The following is a 17,807-nucleotide window of genomic DNA, read 5'->3' on the forward strand; positions in this document are numbered from 1 at the left end:
AAGAGCAGATACCACTCTGGAGAAAAGCTTACAGTAATAGGTCTCAAAGTTCTGAGGTTTAGGTATCTGTTACAGGATCAAAAGTAGGCATGGTAAAGGCAAGTGGTGTACTAGGTAACACCTGTAGAGGTAGCAATGAGATTAAAATATTGCATTAGTTAACAGACATTTATACCAAAGGGAGACCTGCTTTTCTATCTGAAATAGACCTCTCTTCCTATGTCTATCACAGTATACATTTCTCTTCTTCTATAATATAATTATAATTTCCATTTTGGAGAATCCTCCCACCTCTGACTTTTATTTCTGCTAGTATTAATGACCTCTAGAGATCCAAGGATGTCAGTAATCCAGCAATAGCTAGTACAACTCATCTTTCTGACCACAGTGACTGTTCAGGGAGGAACACAACTTATTCTGGAAATGGTGAATTAGAATATGTTATCTCTCTGTACCATGGAAGATATGAGTCTTTAGCTGGTAGGTTCTATCATGTAAAGAGAGACTCCTAGGGGAAAGGCAGAGCCAAGGACAGAAAGCAGAGCCAAGTGTTGGGGAATAGCAGAGTTCTGACAACATTGTTGAGCCCCTGGATCTAGCCATGCTGAATACCAGTAACTGAACTTTTCAGTTACATGATCCAATAATAGTTCTAGTGTGGGGAGAGGGGAGAAGAGATTAAAGTATAGAAAAGGAAATACCTTACTCAGAATCACATGTTTAGTGAGTGGCAGAGTCAGAATGGCAACCAGGTCTTTGGATCGAAGTTCAGGGCTTGTTTAACTTTATGATGTAGGGATGAGGGAAACATAAAAAAATGTGAGAAATAAAGTTAGCAGAGTCATAATTCAGGTTAGAAGACAAATAAAATAACAGGGACACACGGAGTTCAGCACCTCAAACCATCTAGCCATATGACCAAAGCACAAGTCAGAAATCTTACACTGTAATTTTGGTCATTCAAATATGAGTAATAAAAGTGATTGATATTTCTATCTTTAAGAACCCAGAACAAATGTTTTATGATTTATTCCAAAATCACAAAGTGAGATACTGAGGATTTTTAAATGTAAGCATTTATATTTCTCCATTGTCAACTCTGATGGTAACATGAGGAAAAACATCTGAATTTTAAATTAACAATGTTATGATATTAAAAATAGGTTGTTTTTTAAAATTTATTTTATTGATTATGGTCTCATATAATTGTCCTTATTCCCCCATTTCCATCCCAAACTCCTCCCTAGATATGCCTCCCCCCCCAACCCTGTTGTCCATGGCTACTGGCTAGACCCATATGTATGCACACAAGTCCTTTGGTTGATCTCTTCCCCTTACCCCCATCCTCCCTTACTTTCCCTCTGAGATTTGAGAGTTAATAAAGGGATATTTTCTTTAAATTTGATTGGGATTCTTTTCCATTCTACCCCCCCCCCCCCCAAATGATTTTCCCCTGGCTTGTTTTGTCACCATGTGTGTATTTTCATTTTGCCTGATGGATTGAAAAATTGTCTGGGAGGAATATGACTCTGATTTAAGTAGCCCATAGCACTATCCTTTAGACTTTATTATGACTTTTGATTGGTCCCCAAATCAATTTATATTTGTACTTATTCCCAAGCCTTAAATAAATTCTAAAAGGTCATTTTATTTTTCCTTTCCATTATTATCTTGTAAAAAACAAATTTCAGCATACACAGATATTTGATTGAATTCAGGATGTATAAACACATGATTCTACAGAGAAAGCCAGAATGAAGCATGTCTTTTATTTTTGGGCTTGTCTGTCCTCAGTGTGTGTGTGTGTGTGTGTGTATATATATATATATATATATATATATATATATATATATATATATATAATTTTTTAGCAACTCAGAAAAAGAAGATTACAATGCTTTGATTATGCTTTTTATTACTCTTAGAAACACATCTGTGTCTTGTCTGCCATTTTGATTCCAACACAATGCTGCATGATATTGAGTTGAGTGGTAATAAAACATTTATGTTTTTCTTCAGAGCAGAAAATGTAGAAAGTGATTGCATGTGTTTGGTGACAGAGAAAGCCCATTTTATCCACATTTTTTTTTTTTGTTTCCTGAGAGTGAGAGTAACTCTTACACATCCAATGATAGAATGGTCATTGTTATTGGAGAATGACAATTCAATATATGAGAAGTTATAGTAAGAATTACTCTCAAAAAATTCAATTTTCCTGGCTTGGAAGAAAACACTTTGAGAAGATTGTTAAATAAGGTTACCAAACCATTGAGCAGTTTTTGAGGAACCAAGTAGAAACTGTCATAGATTACTAGATATCAGAAAGGAGATTCAAACCACTCCTGACCCATCAATATAATGTCCAATTTGGAGGAACATTTTGAGTAAAGAATTGAAGTTGTGTTTTGTAACCCCTTTTCAGAAGAGGTTATAATCTGTAAGAGCCAGCATTTACTCAGTCTTTACTCAGTCTTATTTATTTGGCCTTAAAACATAAATGGAGAACCATACATTTTTTTGGATGCTCATTTGGCTGCATTGTTGAATAACTCAAGTTCCTGCTTTCATGGTGTTTATATCTAGTAGGGTGAGATAAATAAAAAGATAAGATACTTTATTTTAATCATAAATACTGCAAGGGAGTTTTGGACATAGCAGCAAGTGATTTTTCCATTGGGAACAACGTACACCCCATTATGGGAAATTTGGCAATGTGTGGAGACATCTTTGGTTGCCACAGATGTGTAGAGAAGCTTTGGGCATCTGGTGGGTAGAGACCAGGGATGCTGCTGAACATCCTACAAAACAGGACAGCCTTCCACAACAAATAATTATTTGGCCCAAAACATCAATAGTGCTGAGATTGAGAAGCTCTGGTCTAGAGCTCAATAGCGAGAAATTGTTTTTAGGGAGTGAAACAAAAACAAACACACACTTCCTATTTTTATGTATAAATCACATATTTGTTCATGAACAAATATGTTTGTGCTATTGAAATTTCATGGGGCTAGATGATAAGGGGTAAATAGTCTCAAAAGGCTCTTGGGAGAATGAATAGTAATGAAATAAGATTGGGAAATACTGGTCTAGGACAGGGATCACCAAAGATTTTCTGCATATTGCTGGATAGTAAGTATTTTTATATTTGTAGCCATACAGGCTTTGTGGCAACTACTCAACTCTGTCATTGTAGCACAAAAGCAGCCACAGATAATATATATACAAAGGGGGGTGGTTATGTTCTAATAAAACTTTATTTTAAAAATAATAGAAGGAAAAAAATAATAGAAGGGCCACATTTGGCACATGGTTCACTGAATCTTGGTTTACAGCATCAGGAAAAAAAATACAAAAAAAAATTTATAAGGTAATTGCTTTGTTAATTTGCAGACATATTAATGTTAGTTATCAATGCGTGGTATATGTGAACATTAAGGACGATTTTGTTATATGAATGAGCAATTAAAGGGATTTTTCTCTTTAGGTATAAGTAAATAAGTGTCCTAAAAAAATTTGATGAATGGTTGGATAATCAAATTTGAGGGAAATCATTCCATAAGATCACATAGCTGGCCTTTAAGCTAAAAATGTAAAACAAAATAAATTCATGAGGCATGCTTATCATGTAGCAATAAGCTGGGTATGAAAAAAGGAGGAAAACCACATTAGGAGCAACAACAGAGAGGATGGGGGGCTGATTTATAAAAATATCGTGAGTTTCAGTATCAAACTGCAGTCTCAAAGCACCATGTCGTCCTTCCAAGAATCATCAGCTTTAGTTTATAATATTTATATCTTCTCCTCAAATGCTTAATCATTGTCATATATTTTGGTATATTTTATCTGCTGAACTTGACCGCTGTTACCAGAATACAGGAAACAAGTGCTAGTAGTAGACTGTAAATTTAAATGCAGGTAATAGTCTAACTCAAAGGTGGCTGAAATAAGTATATTTCTCTATCATGTAATTGTCTAAAGGCAGTCCAGGGTATGCCAGAATATTTTGGCTCTTTAAGGTTACCCAGGGACTCTAGCTTCTTATCCATGAACCTTACTTATTTCACCTTATCTGTGAAATTATAATACTGCATCTATCATGTATATCTGCTCATGTTAATTGGTTGTCCTGCCATCCCTAAGATGTGGCCTCTCTTCTGTGCAATCTAAGATGACTTTTTACCAGGCAGCAGAATGAAAGAGGGAAGTAGAAGAGCTCTCTTAAAGATCATGACTCAGGGAGGTCAGGGGGAGGAGGTAAGAGATCAACTGAAGGATTTGTATGCATGCATATAAGCATAACCAATGGACGCCAGACACTGGGGCGGGGGGTGTTGTGGTGATGAGGGCATGTATGGGAGTGGGCTGGGGGGGAAATGGGGATATATGGACACATGTAATACCTTAATTAATAAAAAAAATTTGAAAAGTGATACCTTTCACTTTCATTCACATTTCATTGACCTCAGGAGTCACATAAACATTTCTGATATGAAAGAGGCTGGGAAACATAATTTTTAGCTGGAAATTGTGTACTCACATTATATTAAACATGGTATAGGGATATTGAGAACCAACCAGAAGTCAGTACCACAAAATTTAAATGAAATCAAACAAGTTTCTGAACAGCTCAAGGAGAGAGATCAATATGTTACAGGAACTTTCTTCTAAAGAAGAAAGAAATGATATTTGCATTATAAAATAAATTGGAAATCATAAAACCAGCCTGCATGTGCTTGGAAAAGAAATGAAAGATCTTTATAAACCTACTAGGTCAGTCCGAGGATCAATGGCTAGAAGTTACCAGGGGGGAATTAGGAAAACAGAGAAATAGATATCTCTATGAGTTCAAATAAGTAGAAGTAGCTATTTATAAAATAGAGCATACTCCTCATCATTCAAGTTTTCAAACATTATTATGTAAATTTAAAAAATTGAGTATCTACTTTATTCTAGGGATTATTTTTGTGTGTGTGTGTGCGTGCTAAGGATATAAAGATGAATAAAAAAGTTATGACTTGTGACCTACTAGATAATAATAAGCAGTGAAACAGAGGTGTCTCTGTGTGTGTGTAATTGGATAAACTGGTAGAAATATTTAGTTATAATATTGAGGATATTTTTGGTACTCTTAAGAAGTCTTTATATATCAAAGAGGTATGATTCTCTCAAATATATATATATATATATATATATATATATATATATATATATATATATATATATTTTCATTCTCAAGTCCTACTAACTAGTTGCCTAAGGATCAAAAGTAAGACATAGTTTAAACGATGGAAGCCTTAAAAAAATCAAATACTTAAAGCACAGCAATCCTTGTTTGTTTTAAGTACTCTAAATTAAATATAGTGTCTAGGGAATTTAATTGGAGGTTGCATTTATTCGCAGGTCTTGGTCCTTTTCATCTCTGCATAAAACTATGATTCTCATAATGGAGCACTCTGCAATCTGTCACTGGGGGATTCTGATACCCAGTGGGGAGCAATTTAAATGCTTGGGTGCCCATGCCCGCAAACACAGTTCAGAGATCCCATAGGAATATATATGTTAGGTCCCAAGGAATTCAGAGCACATTTCTAGAAATAAAATCAAGAGATGTTTTTCAGGGAATGAGAAGAGATACATCCAGGGCCGTAAAAAGAGCCCTGGCCAAGGATAAAATGGTGTATAAAAGGTCTAAATTCAAATCCCTCCAGTGAGAAATAAATAGTACAGGCATGACAGGCCCCGCTGCTTCTCTAGGACTCAGTTTCCTCACCAATGAACTAGGGCCTCAGGATCCCAATTCATCCTGCCAATATTAGTTTTTTTTAGGTCTTATCCAATTCCTTAAAAAATGGCTGGGAAATCTGTAAACAGAATGTGATTTATGCAGTATACCACAGTCCCCACCACTCCCTAATGCCCTGCCTGGGCCCACTTTACTTCTTTACATTACCTCCTAGTCCTGCCAGGCACATAGCTTTGAAATCAAACTCATAGTCATTGAGTACTTTTTGTCAGGCACTTGTATATGTTATCTCACTTAATCTTCACAGCAGTCCCCTGAGAGGAATACATTTTATAAATGAAAAATCTGAGCTCAGGGAGTTTAAGTAACTTGCTTAAATATATGCAGCTAGGATTTAGTTGAAATAAGATTCAGATCTAGGCAGTTTGTCCCCTCTGAAGTACTATGCTCTGTTGTCTAAATAATGTATAAAGTCATGAGATCTGCCAGCAATGAGTGAGGGATTGAAAGTAAAAAAAAAAAAAAAAAAAAAAAAAAATCTGAGTCCAAATCCAGATTGCTAATTTACCCATGTATTTTGTAGGGCTCTGTGAATTTTAAATAAGTCAACATATGTAACTTGTTCAAAAGGTAGCAATTATTTTGATCAGCACAGGGAACTTGCTCAAAAGGTAGCCATTATTTTGCTAAAATGTTCTTATAAGGTGTATGTAATTATGGAATATATAAAATGACCCAAAGCTGATGTTTCTTTCATAAGTTGCTTATTGGCACATTCTAAAGTATTGTTCTTTGTTCTATTTTTATTATTATTATTATTAAAGGAACATACTCTTAGATCAGTAGCTCTAAACCAAAGCTGATTTTGCCTTCCATCAAACAGTTGACAGTACCTCCAGACATTTTTGGTGGTCACAACTTGTGTGGGAAGGATTTGCTACTGAAAACTAGTAGATTGAAGTGAAGGATGCTGCCAAACATTTTCCATGCATAAGACATTCCTCCACAACAAAGAATTATACGGTCTCAGATGTTGGTAGCATCAAGGCTGAGAAATCTTGATTCACATGTAAATACACAGATAATTATAAGACAGCAAGAAAAAAAGCCTTATTTATAACTATTTTTCTCCTATATAATTTAAAAACACACACAATTGCATAAAACCAAAGCTGTAAATCTGTGTTGATGGGAAACCAGTGCATAAAGACATAATTTGTATGGCATTGACAATATAAAAGAGAGAAAGAAAATGGATCTGTATAGAAACAAAGACTGCATATACTGTTCAAATTAAGTTGGTATTAATATATTGATGATACAAATGTAAAATGTACAAACTAAAACTGTAAAACTATTAGAAGAAAACAGAGGACTAAATCTTAGTGACCTTGAATTTGATGATAGTTTCTTAGATAGGACACCAATATTAGAAGTAACCAAAGAAAATTAAGTATATTAGACATCATAAAAATTAAAACTTTTATACATCAAAGAAGTAAAAATGCAATCCACTAAATTTTCAAATTAGATATATGATAAAAATTGAGTAATCACAAATATAATAACTCATATAAATCAATAATAAAAAGACAACTGCCAAATTAAAAAAACATTGGGGTAGCCTGGCCAGTGCTGATCAGTGGTTAAGTATCAATCTATGAAGCAGGATGTCATTGTTTGATTCCCAGTCAGAGCATATGCCCTGGTTGCTGGCTCAACCCCCATTTTGTGGCATGTAGGAGGCACCAGATCACTGATTCTCTCTCATCATTGAAGTTTCTATCTCTTTCTTCCTTTTCCTTCCTCTCTGAAATCAGTAAAAATATATTCCTAAAAAAATGGGTAAGAGATTTGAATTCATAGTTTACAAAAAAAAAAAAAAAAAAGTGGCCAATAAGCATGTTAAACAATGCTCAACTTCATTACTTATTAGGAAAATATAAATCAAGACCACAATTAAATATCATTTATACACACTAGGATGGATATAATCAAAAGACAACAAAGTGCAAAGTGCTGATAAGGATTTGGAAAAATTAAAACCTTTATACATTATTGGTGTGAATGTAAAATTGTACAGTTACTGTGGAAAAAGTTTGGCAGTTTCTCAAAAGTTAAACATCCAATTACCATATGACCAGTAATAGCATTCCTACGTATATACTTAAGAGAATTGAGAACATAGGCCATATAAAATTTGTACATGAAATTTATACATGAATAATGATAGCAATGCTATTCATAATTGGCAACCATAGGAACAACTCAAATGTCTACCAGCTGTTACAGAGATGAACAGTGGTATGTCATATAATGGAATATTATCTATATATATAAAAGGCTAAGTGGCCAGCCACCAGTAGCTTTGATGCATAATGACTGCCAGGGGACAGATGCTCTGACCAGTTGCTATGACTCACCCTGGTCACCAAGGAGCAGACACTTAATGCAGGAACTGCTGAGCAACAGCAACTTTTCAGAGTACCATCTCACACTCTGGGACCTCTTGGGGGATATCTGACTGCCGGTTTCAGCCCAATCCCCCACAGGCCAGGCTGAGGGGCCCCACCTGCCCGAGGACCCTGCTCACTCCACAGATACCCTTCAAGCCCTGGAGCTGCCCCAGGTGCAGCCGGCTAGGGAGGAATCATGAGAGGTTGGTTCCAGGTCATGTCTGGCTCATCCCGCGCAGTCCCACCACACTGTCCACCTCCTAATTAATTTCATTTCAATGTGCACAAATCCGTGCACTAGGCCTCTAGTCCTAATATATAAAAACCCAAAACGACTGAAGGCTTGACCAACCAGAAGTCAGTGCTGGGTTGCCACGGCCCTGACCCAGCACTGACCACCAAAGGGGCTGCAGATCAGGCCCAAAGAGAGGCCTGGAGAGAGAAGCAGTGTCTGATCTGGAGCCTCTGTGGCAGCTGTTGATCAGCACTTGCCTCTCTCTTTTGCTTCAGGCCTGGCCAGCAGCTGCACATCTCTTTCTCTCAGGCCTCCTTGAGGCTATCAATCAGCCCCACCTCTCTTATAAGGCCCATTGATAGGCTCAGATGCTGACTGGCATAGAAACTGACCAATCAGAACCAAATCTGGGTAAAGTACAAGGAGCCAATGGCTGCCTAGGAGGCAGAGCTTTTGATGCTGACTGGCATAGAAACCGATTAATCAGAATCTAATCTGGGTGAACTGCTAAGGCAGAACCTAAGTTGGGGGTAGAGAAGGGGTTTTAAGGGCAACAGCTGTTTGGTGTAAGGTGTAAGAAAGCAGTTCAATTTTTTAATACCGGTTTGGCAGTATAGTGCATATGGCTGGCTATCAGTCCAGATATAGGAATTACGTATTTTTTGTCTGCCAAAAGCGTCTCCTGATGAAAAAGGCTTCCTCCTTCCCCACCCCCCCATTTAAGCAATCCTATCCTATATAATGTATACTACTAAACGGGTAATATGTTAGATATACTAATTAGACGAGGTCAATCAGTCATCTTCTAGATATCTGACTTCCTTCTGGACAAAGCCATGGTGATGGGGGCTGAAGCAGAGGCCATTAGGGGCAATTAGGCTGGCAGAGGAGGGCAGTTTGGGGCAAGATCAGGCTGGCAAGGGAAAGGAATTGGGGGTGAGATTAGGCAGACAGGGAAGGGCAGTTGAGGACAACCAGGCCAGCAGGAGAGGGCAGTTGGGGGCAAGATCAGGCCAGCAGGGGAGGGAAGTTGCCTGGTGCATGAAATTCATACACAGGGGGAGCAGGTTTCTTCAGCCTAGCCTCCACCTTCTTCACAGGGATTGGGCCTAACCGGCAGTCTGATATCCCTCTTGCAATCTGGGACCACTGGCTCCTAACTGCTCACCTGCCTGATTGCTCCTGTGTTTGCCTGCCTGGCTGATTGCCCCTAACCTCTTTGCCTGCCTGCCTGATCACCCCTAACTGCTCTCCATTGCTGGCCTGATATTGCCCCCATCTGCCCTCCTCTGCTGGCCTGGTTGCCCCCAACTGCTCTCCCCTGCTGGCTGGGATGCCCCCAACTTCCAACTAGTTATCTATAAAAAAGTAAGTACTGATAAATGCAACAATGTGGATAAATCTTGAAAACATCATGGTAACTGAAAGAAGCTAGACACAAAAGGCTTTATGTTGTATGAGTCCATTTATATAAGATGTCCAGAATAGGCAAATACACAGTTAGAAAATAGGTTACTGGTTCTTAGGGGCTGGGAGAGTGGAGAGATGAATGGGAGTGACTGCTAATGGGTGTAGTGCTTTTGCTTGGGAGATTGAAAGTTCTGGAATTAGGTAGTGGTAATGTCAAACTTTATGGATATACTGAAACCCGCTGCGTTGTGCACTTTAAAAGAGTGAATTGTATAGAATGTGAATTATGCCTCATTTAAAAAGTGTAAATTGCACTATGGGAGCTTATCACTTGACCAAGTTCAGGGAAAGGGTTTTCACTAGCATATTCACTGAGGTGAACTTATTCTTCATGGAACAGTCAATGCAAGAGTGTGGAGATGGACAAATCTAGTTCAAATAGTTCGCAACTGAGGAATTTGAATGATAAAATCAAATTACTATGAAAATTGAGTATCTTGGGTTCTATTTATCTCTGTTATCATTAGGGCATGGTAAACATTTAAAATCTCATGCTAATTCTAATTGATTTGAAGTGGCTACTTGGATCATTGTGTTGAAAAGGATTCTGAGGCTCAGTTCATATTTCACAGGGAATTTATGATAATTATCATGTGGTAATGGTGGTGCACATGTTATAGTATTGCTGCTTCCATAAGTGTTTCTGTGACTTGAAACAGATACTTCAAAATATATGGTAGACAAATTCTCAGGTAGGAGTGCTGAGTCATCTTGAAGCATCACTTAGTTTTTCCAGCTTCATGATTATGATCCAATTGTCACATCTTTCAAAAATATGATTTATACTGTTTTAAAATAAAGGATTTAAAAATAAGCAATGTCAGTAGCAAGCATGAACAGTCTGAAATATTTGAGCTGGAGGAGTATATAAATAGCTGTGGTCGATGATCTAGGCTTGTTCTTTTCTAAATACAGTGATTTTCAGTGCTAGCATTTAATTATGCACTGTACTTGGATAAAAATGGGCATTAGGAAAGATGAGCTTTTATGATGGATGTGTTGTGTCCTAAAATATGGCTTGAATCTTTGCTACTGCAATTGGAAAACCAACAGCCCACAGATGAATGCTCACTTCTTAGGGAAGTGCATTGGGGTATTTTTGCTCTTGTATCATTTGAAGGCAGATCCATATGCAATCAGTACAAACTGTAATACATGACAAGATAGATACACAGTCTTCTAAGAGGTCTCTATTTCCAGCCCAAATGTCCCACAAATCATCTTAACTTGCTTGCCTTGTCACTGTTTCACTAGACATGACACTTCACTCCACTGACTGCTAAGAATGACAACTTTTAAGATTCCTTCTTTCTCAATATATAGAGCAGATGATTTCAAATGATAATATAGCCCCATTAGGGTATGCACACATTTCTAGAGGGGTACGTTTAAATACAAAACTCTCCCCAAATTTAAGAACGATAATAGCGGCAATTACTAATATATATGTAGAAATTGCTATGTGTCAGACACTGTTGTAAGAACTTTGTATATATTAACTTATTTAACTCATAACATCCTATTAGACAGTGTTTCCAAACTTCTTTCATGATGAGAATCACCTGGTGGAGTTGTTAAAATACAGATTCCTGAATCCCAGCTAAGAAGTGCTAAACTAGAATTTTTGGGAACATATAGGTAAAATTGTATACTTAGTTAAATATTATTGCCTTCAAATAATACAAGAGCAAAAATACTTAGTTAAGTATACAATTTTACCTATATGTTCCCCAAAATTCTAGTTTAGCACTTCTTAGTTGATTCTCATCATGAGAGAAGTTTGGGAAATACTGTTATAAGATATTAATAGTAGTATTATTATTTCAAATCCTATAATAAAGAAGAGAGAGGTTATAGAACTTTCCCAAGATTACTAGTACACATCTAATAAGTAGGCCTAAGATTCAAATGTAGACTGTATACTCAGGTGACCATCTTTCTAACCATCAGACACCTGACTTTGAGATGCATGCTAATGAGAGAGCTGTTAGCATAAGTTGACTGTAAATCCAGTTTGGTGTATAAAAGGGAAATAATTTATAAACTATGGTAGTTTGTCTACTCACAGCAATGATGGACCTCCCAAATACCTCAGAGAGGGCTGCAACCTCAGTGTGTCACAATATTGCAGTTCAGAAGCTATGGCCTTGAGTGTCCACACCCACTTCTCTGTTCTGGTACTCCCACACTCACCTGTCAGACAAGTTCGTCTTTCCTTTGTGTGGTGGTCTCCACCCCTCCCATCGCCCTCCAGTCTCAATAAGAATGGATTTTATTACTGTCACCCACCATGCTCTTGACTATGCTCTTTTGTTCTGGAAATTTTATGCCTGATCAGCTTATCATATTTATTATATAAAATGTACTTACCTGACTACCAGAATAGGATCGCCATTCTGCACTAGCCCAAACACAACAGGGATATCAGATCCCGCTAAGAGTCAGAGGTTATTTATTCTTTCCTCTGTCCATAAATCACCTTCATTTTAGACTTACCTGCTCCTCCCTCCCTTTCATAAGCCTCCTCCTAGTGTGCCCCTAGCCACAGGGTACACATGTGAGTCATGTGATAAATTCTTCCAGTCACAGTATTCCAAGGATAGGTGCATGATCTATGTCAGACCAATTGCAGTTCTTCCCTGAGACTTTTTTTTTTAACTGAAATTGTCTGGTAGGAAAGAACTTTCTTTGGTCTCTGGCCACACAGCTCTGAGTATGAAAGCTACAGAAAAATGATATTAACCCTTAGCCAGTTTGCCTCAGTGGATAGTCTGTCAGCGGACTGAAGGGTCTCTGGTTGATTCTGGTCAAGGGCACATGCCAGGGTTATGAGCTTGATCCCCAGTGCAGGAGGCAGCTGATCAATTATTCTCTCTCATCATTGATGTTTCTCTCTCCTTATTCCTTCCTCTCTGAAATCAATAAAAATATATTTTTAAAAATGACTTTAACTTTCTGGGGATATCAAATTTTAGAATGAAGCCAAAAACCTATGATAGAAATCAGAAAGGACAGAGAAGGAACCCATGTGTTGTTTTAGTCCAGCTTCTCTAAGGCCAGATACTGTTCTTTCCTTCTGGAAATTTGATTACATGAGTTAACATATCCTCCTTCTTAGGTAAAAACTGGTTGAATTTGGGTTTCTGTCACTTTCAATAAAGAGATTTAACAAATACAGAATGACACTAAAAAGGATATTGATATACAAGAATAGTCCCCTAATGGAACAAAAAAGCGGAAAAACCAGGCCCCACAAAGGAAGGTTGAAAGGGAAAGGGGATATTTAATCAGAATAGAAGATTGGGCCCTAGCTGGTTTGGCTAAATGGATGGAGCATCAGTCTGCAGACTGAAAGGACGCAGGTCCGATTCCAGCCAAGGACACATGCCTGGGTTGTGGCCTTGATCCCCAGTAGGGGGCATGCAAGAAGCAGCCAATCAATGAGTCTCTCTTATCATTGATGTTTCTATTCCTGTCTTCCTCTCCCTTCCTCTTTAAAATCAATAAAAGATATATTTTTAAAAAGAATAGAAAATTGGGAGTACTAATGTCAAAGCTGCGTAACAAATCACCCCCAAACCCAATGGCCTAAACAACCACACTGTATCATCTTACGCATTTTCTGAGGGTCAGGAAACTGGGAGCAGCATAGCTGGGTTTTTCTGGTTCAGGATCTTTCATGAAGTTGCAGTGAAAATGCTGGCTGTAGCTCCTGTCATCTGAAGGTTTGGCTGGCAATGGAGAATCCACTTCCAAATTATCTTGCTCACCTGGCTTTTGGCAGGAGGACTCAATTCTTTGCCACATAGATCTCTTGGGGTGTCCTCACGACATAGAAGCTGGTTTTCCCCAGAAGAAGTAATCCAATAGGAAAATATGGGAGGGCAATGACTTTGATGACCTAGTCTTAGAAGTCACATTCTGCCATTTCCATAATATTCTGTTAGATGCATCAGTCACCCCAATTCACTGTGGAAGAAGACTACACAGGGCAGGAGGCAGGAATCACTGGGTGTCATCTTGGAGGCTGGCTCCTGTGGGCTGTCACTGGGAAGAGGCCTTGAATATATTTCATTCAGGTTCAAAGGAGGAGTTGGCCACCAGTGGAAGATCCCAACAGATTCTGACTCCATATAAATTAAGTCATTAATGTCCAGGGATGACCCCAAAGCAAAACATGTTGTAAAATGTGTTTCCTAACATTGAAAGGAATAACAGAAATCACTATTTGAGGTGAAATTAAAGAAAAAGTCTTAACTTTCCATAGGTTGTCAAAGAAGGGGTTGAAGCAGTAGGCAACTTCTGGAATCTTTTTATTCCTAAAATGTGTGATATATAATCCCCAGATATATCTTTATTCATTTACTTCTTAAAACACCTTTTACAGATATTGTGAAGCACTACGTCTATCCCCTTGGCTTACCTGGTGGCTCCTGGTAGATAATTTCCATGGATGATTCCCGTATCTCTCTATCTGAAGTGGTTTTAAGGCCAAGACAAAACAACCCTCAGTTAATGGAGGACAGGAGTTAGAAGATAGGCACCCCAGCTTCCCAGCCCCTCTGCTAGGATAACTCTAAGTCATAAAGTCCCCAAGGTTCCAGAGTGACATACTCTAGTAACACATATATCTGTTAACAGCCATATACCCCTTCCTTATCTCACTCCCCTACTCAGAGTCCTTCCTGAAATCACTGACAAATTAAGCCACTTGTGTTCAAATGCTTCTCTCACATCTTTTTTTTTTTTTAATGGAACTTAATCTAAGACACCCCTCTATTCCAAATCTGACAACTGAACACTCTATTGCATAGTTCTGGTTATTTGTGTATAAATGCACTCAATATCTAAACCTCCTATTCTTGTGCAACATGTTTTATGATTTTTGTCTTCTCATTTCTGAGTAGTAGACTTCAACTCAAACAGAGACAAGAGGAGGAACTCCATTGTTGTTATAACTCAGAAGCAACATGCTGCTGGCTCGGGGCTAGACTTCAGAAGACCCACTGCCTAACAGTTCTGTTTCTCTCTAGCCATGTGGTCTCCTGCTAGTCACATGACCTCCAGTTTGCTCCTGCTTAATTTAATGTTTATCTAAGTCAGTGGTCCTTAAACATTTTGAGTCCTTTAAAAACACCAGGACAAGTTTTATACTCTCTTCCCTGAAGAAAAACGAATGCAACCAATGTTTACATATGAACATAATGAATCTGTGCATAATCAATCTCTCCTTGTTCGAGACCATGAGGCCTGTCCACGGCCTCCAGGCAGAGCTCCACAGACTCCAGGTTATAATGTTTGGTTCTAGATACTCTAATTTCCCTATAAATTTCAACACTTTGAATCAATGTGTAATTGATTAAAGACATCATGATTTCTTCCAGGCTGAGATTTCTCAATAAGGCAACCTCCTAGCTAAAATTCAGCTGCTTTATTAAACCTGACATTAGATTCAATATCCAATCTACTTGAAATTCACACTCATTTCCCCATATATTCTTCTCTAGAAAAAGTAGGGAGTCACTCATTGCAGAGAGACTATCTCGCAAGCCAAATCCATATCAACAGTTGACATTGTTCTTAAGATGATAGATTACTTTCAGAAAACATACAGTTTTCTAAAATAAACTTCTTCACTGGACCACACTGCTAAGAGGGAATGCAGTCCCACTTCTCAGGAGTAGAAATATCTCTACCATTTTGACAGAGCCTTGCAGAAGTCTCCTCTCTGCTCTCACAGAAGAAAATGATGTTAAATCAGGACCTGGAATAGTACAGGCAGACATGATGTTTCAGGCCTTCTAAGATACCACACACACTTCCAGCACCATCTGGCTCTCTCCACTGTCAGCTCTTCCACATCTTGTTGTCCCTTACAGATGAGCACATCTGAGGTGTAGGATTTATTGTATCTGGGTCTCTGGAAGAGGTTATAACCAAATCCTCTGGACCACTCAAAGTCTCGACAAAGGACATACAAGCCATTTTATTTTTCTTCTTACAATATCACTTAGGCTGCCTCTTCTCTATGGGACCCCAAAAGAAATATTAATCCAAATTCCTATGGAATTGACTGTCAGAGCTTCAGAGGATGAAGATCTAGCTTCCGGTGTTCAGAAAGGTTGTTTGCAGCAGGAATTCAACCATGGGCCCTTGCGTTTCTTCTAGTCAGAAGGCTTGCATGTTTGCTACTCATCCCGAGCAGTATCTAAATATTGCATCTTATTTGAATGAAAGCAAAATAAGCTTGCATTTATGGAAACAAAGATGTGGTAGTAATTGTTATGAACCAGTTGTTTTTAAAGAAGTGACTTACTAGTATTTCTGTTAAGGGCTGGGGATTTCCAGATGCAATGTTGGCTTAAACTTTCAGGATTAACCAATTGCCAACCTGTTTCAACTGGGGACACTGAACAAGAGATCAGAGAGCATAGAGGTTCTGAGCATGAATTTAGGGCCACATAAACCTGAAATGAAATCCTTGATTTTTACGTACAAGTTCAATTTCCGTGGATGGGCTGTCTGACATCTATGCGTCTTTTTTTCTCTCACCTAGTAGCACTTTTCACCTTGCAGGTTTAAGGGGGAATTAAACAAGACAATGTATGCAACATTCTCACCTCAGGCACAATAAGCATTTATAGTTGTCTTTATTTAAAACATGCAGTAATTTTAATGTTACTATATACTTTTAAAATATAGTAAATAATGTTCCCAAGAAAGAGATGTAGCAAAGTGCTTATTTCTACTTTGGCAGAGTTCTGGGTGGTTTGGGGCTCAGCTGCTCTCAACAGGGGCTGAGCATGTTGTTGGTAGAGCAGAGACAAGCAGAACACAAGAACAGGTGTTGGCACCAACTCTGTTAGCAAGGAAGTACTCAGCCTCACAGTGTATAATTCCGGCAGCTGAAAAGGAACCCTTGAAAAAATAAAGACCAGGAACTATGCCTGGCAGCTCTGTTCCACAAGGCCTGCCTCAAGCACAGACGACACTGGCTTTAAATATAGGGCCAGCAGGCCCCTGCTCCCAAGTGAGATCCTGGGTGAGAGCTGGGGGAGGGATCTTTGTCATGTTTTTATGGGGTTTCATGTGAAGCTTATGAGTTGAACTAAATGCTAGTTGAGCTGTGGAATCTACTGCCCTGCACCCAGAGTCTCATGCTTCCCTTTTCCTGCTCACATAGCGTTTCGCAGCTCTCTATTGACCACTCATCCCAATGGTTGGGAATGTCTGTTAATGCAAACATCTCCCTTAGACTGTGAAGGATGAGATCAGTGATTGTGCTTGTTTTCCTTACCATCTCTTACCCCGCACTGGTGAGGGAAGACATACCCTGGGAGTTGAGAAATGCTCTAGGCATATCTGGGAGGTGAGCAGGTGCTGCTAGAGCTCCAGCTACTTGGCTTACAAAACAAGAACGGAATTCGATGTCTCAGTAGAATGCACTGTGTGGTCTATAACCAGGGAAGCTTTGCTGCCTTTGGTTTTCAGATTGCCCTCCCTATCCTATTTTCTTCTTCCCTCCTTCCCTCCCTCCCTCCCTCCCTCCCTCCCTCCCTCCCTCCCTCCCTCTCTTCCTCCATCCCTCCTTCTCTCCTTCCCCCCTTCACTCCTTCCTCCCTTTATCTTTCCTACTATTTCCCTACTGTTTTCTTTCTTTCCTTCTCTTATTTTTCTATACATTTATTAGCATTCATTCTATGCAGGCCTTGTACTAAATGAAAGGAGAGATACAAATATGGCATTTATTGCTTTCTACCTTCTAGGAATTTAGAATCTACATGGAGAAATAATACCAAGACATCAGTAAACAGCATTCAAGGTGAACTGTTCCCAGAGCCTCACGGGAAATGCATATGAAACACCTTGAGCACTTAGAAAATAAAAGAATCTTATCTGCCTG

The sequence above is a fragment of the Pipistrellus hanaki genome (assembly GCF_964339955.1).
Source record: "Pipistrellus hanaki genome assembly, chromosome: 5".
In the NCBI taxonomy this organism is placed as follows: domain Eukaryota; kingdom Metazoa; phylum Chordata; class Mammalia; order Chiroptera; family Vespertilionidae; genus Pipistrellus; species Pipistrellus hanaki.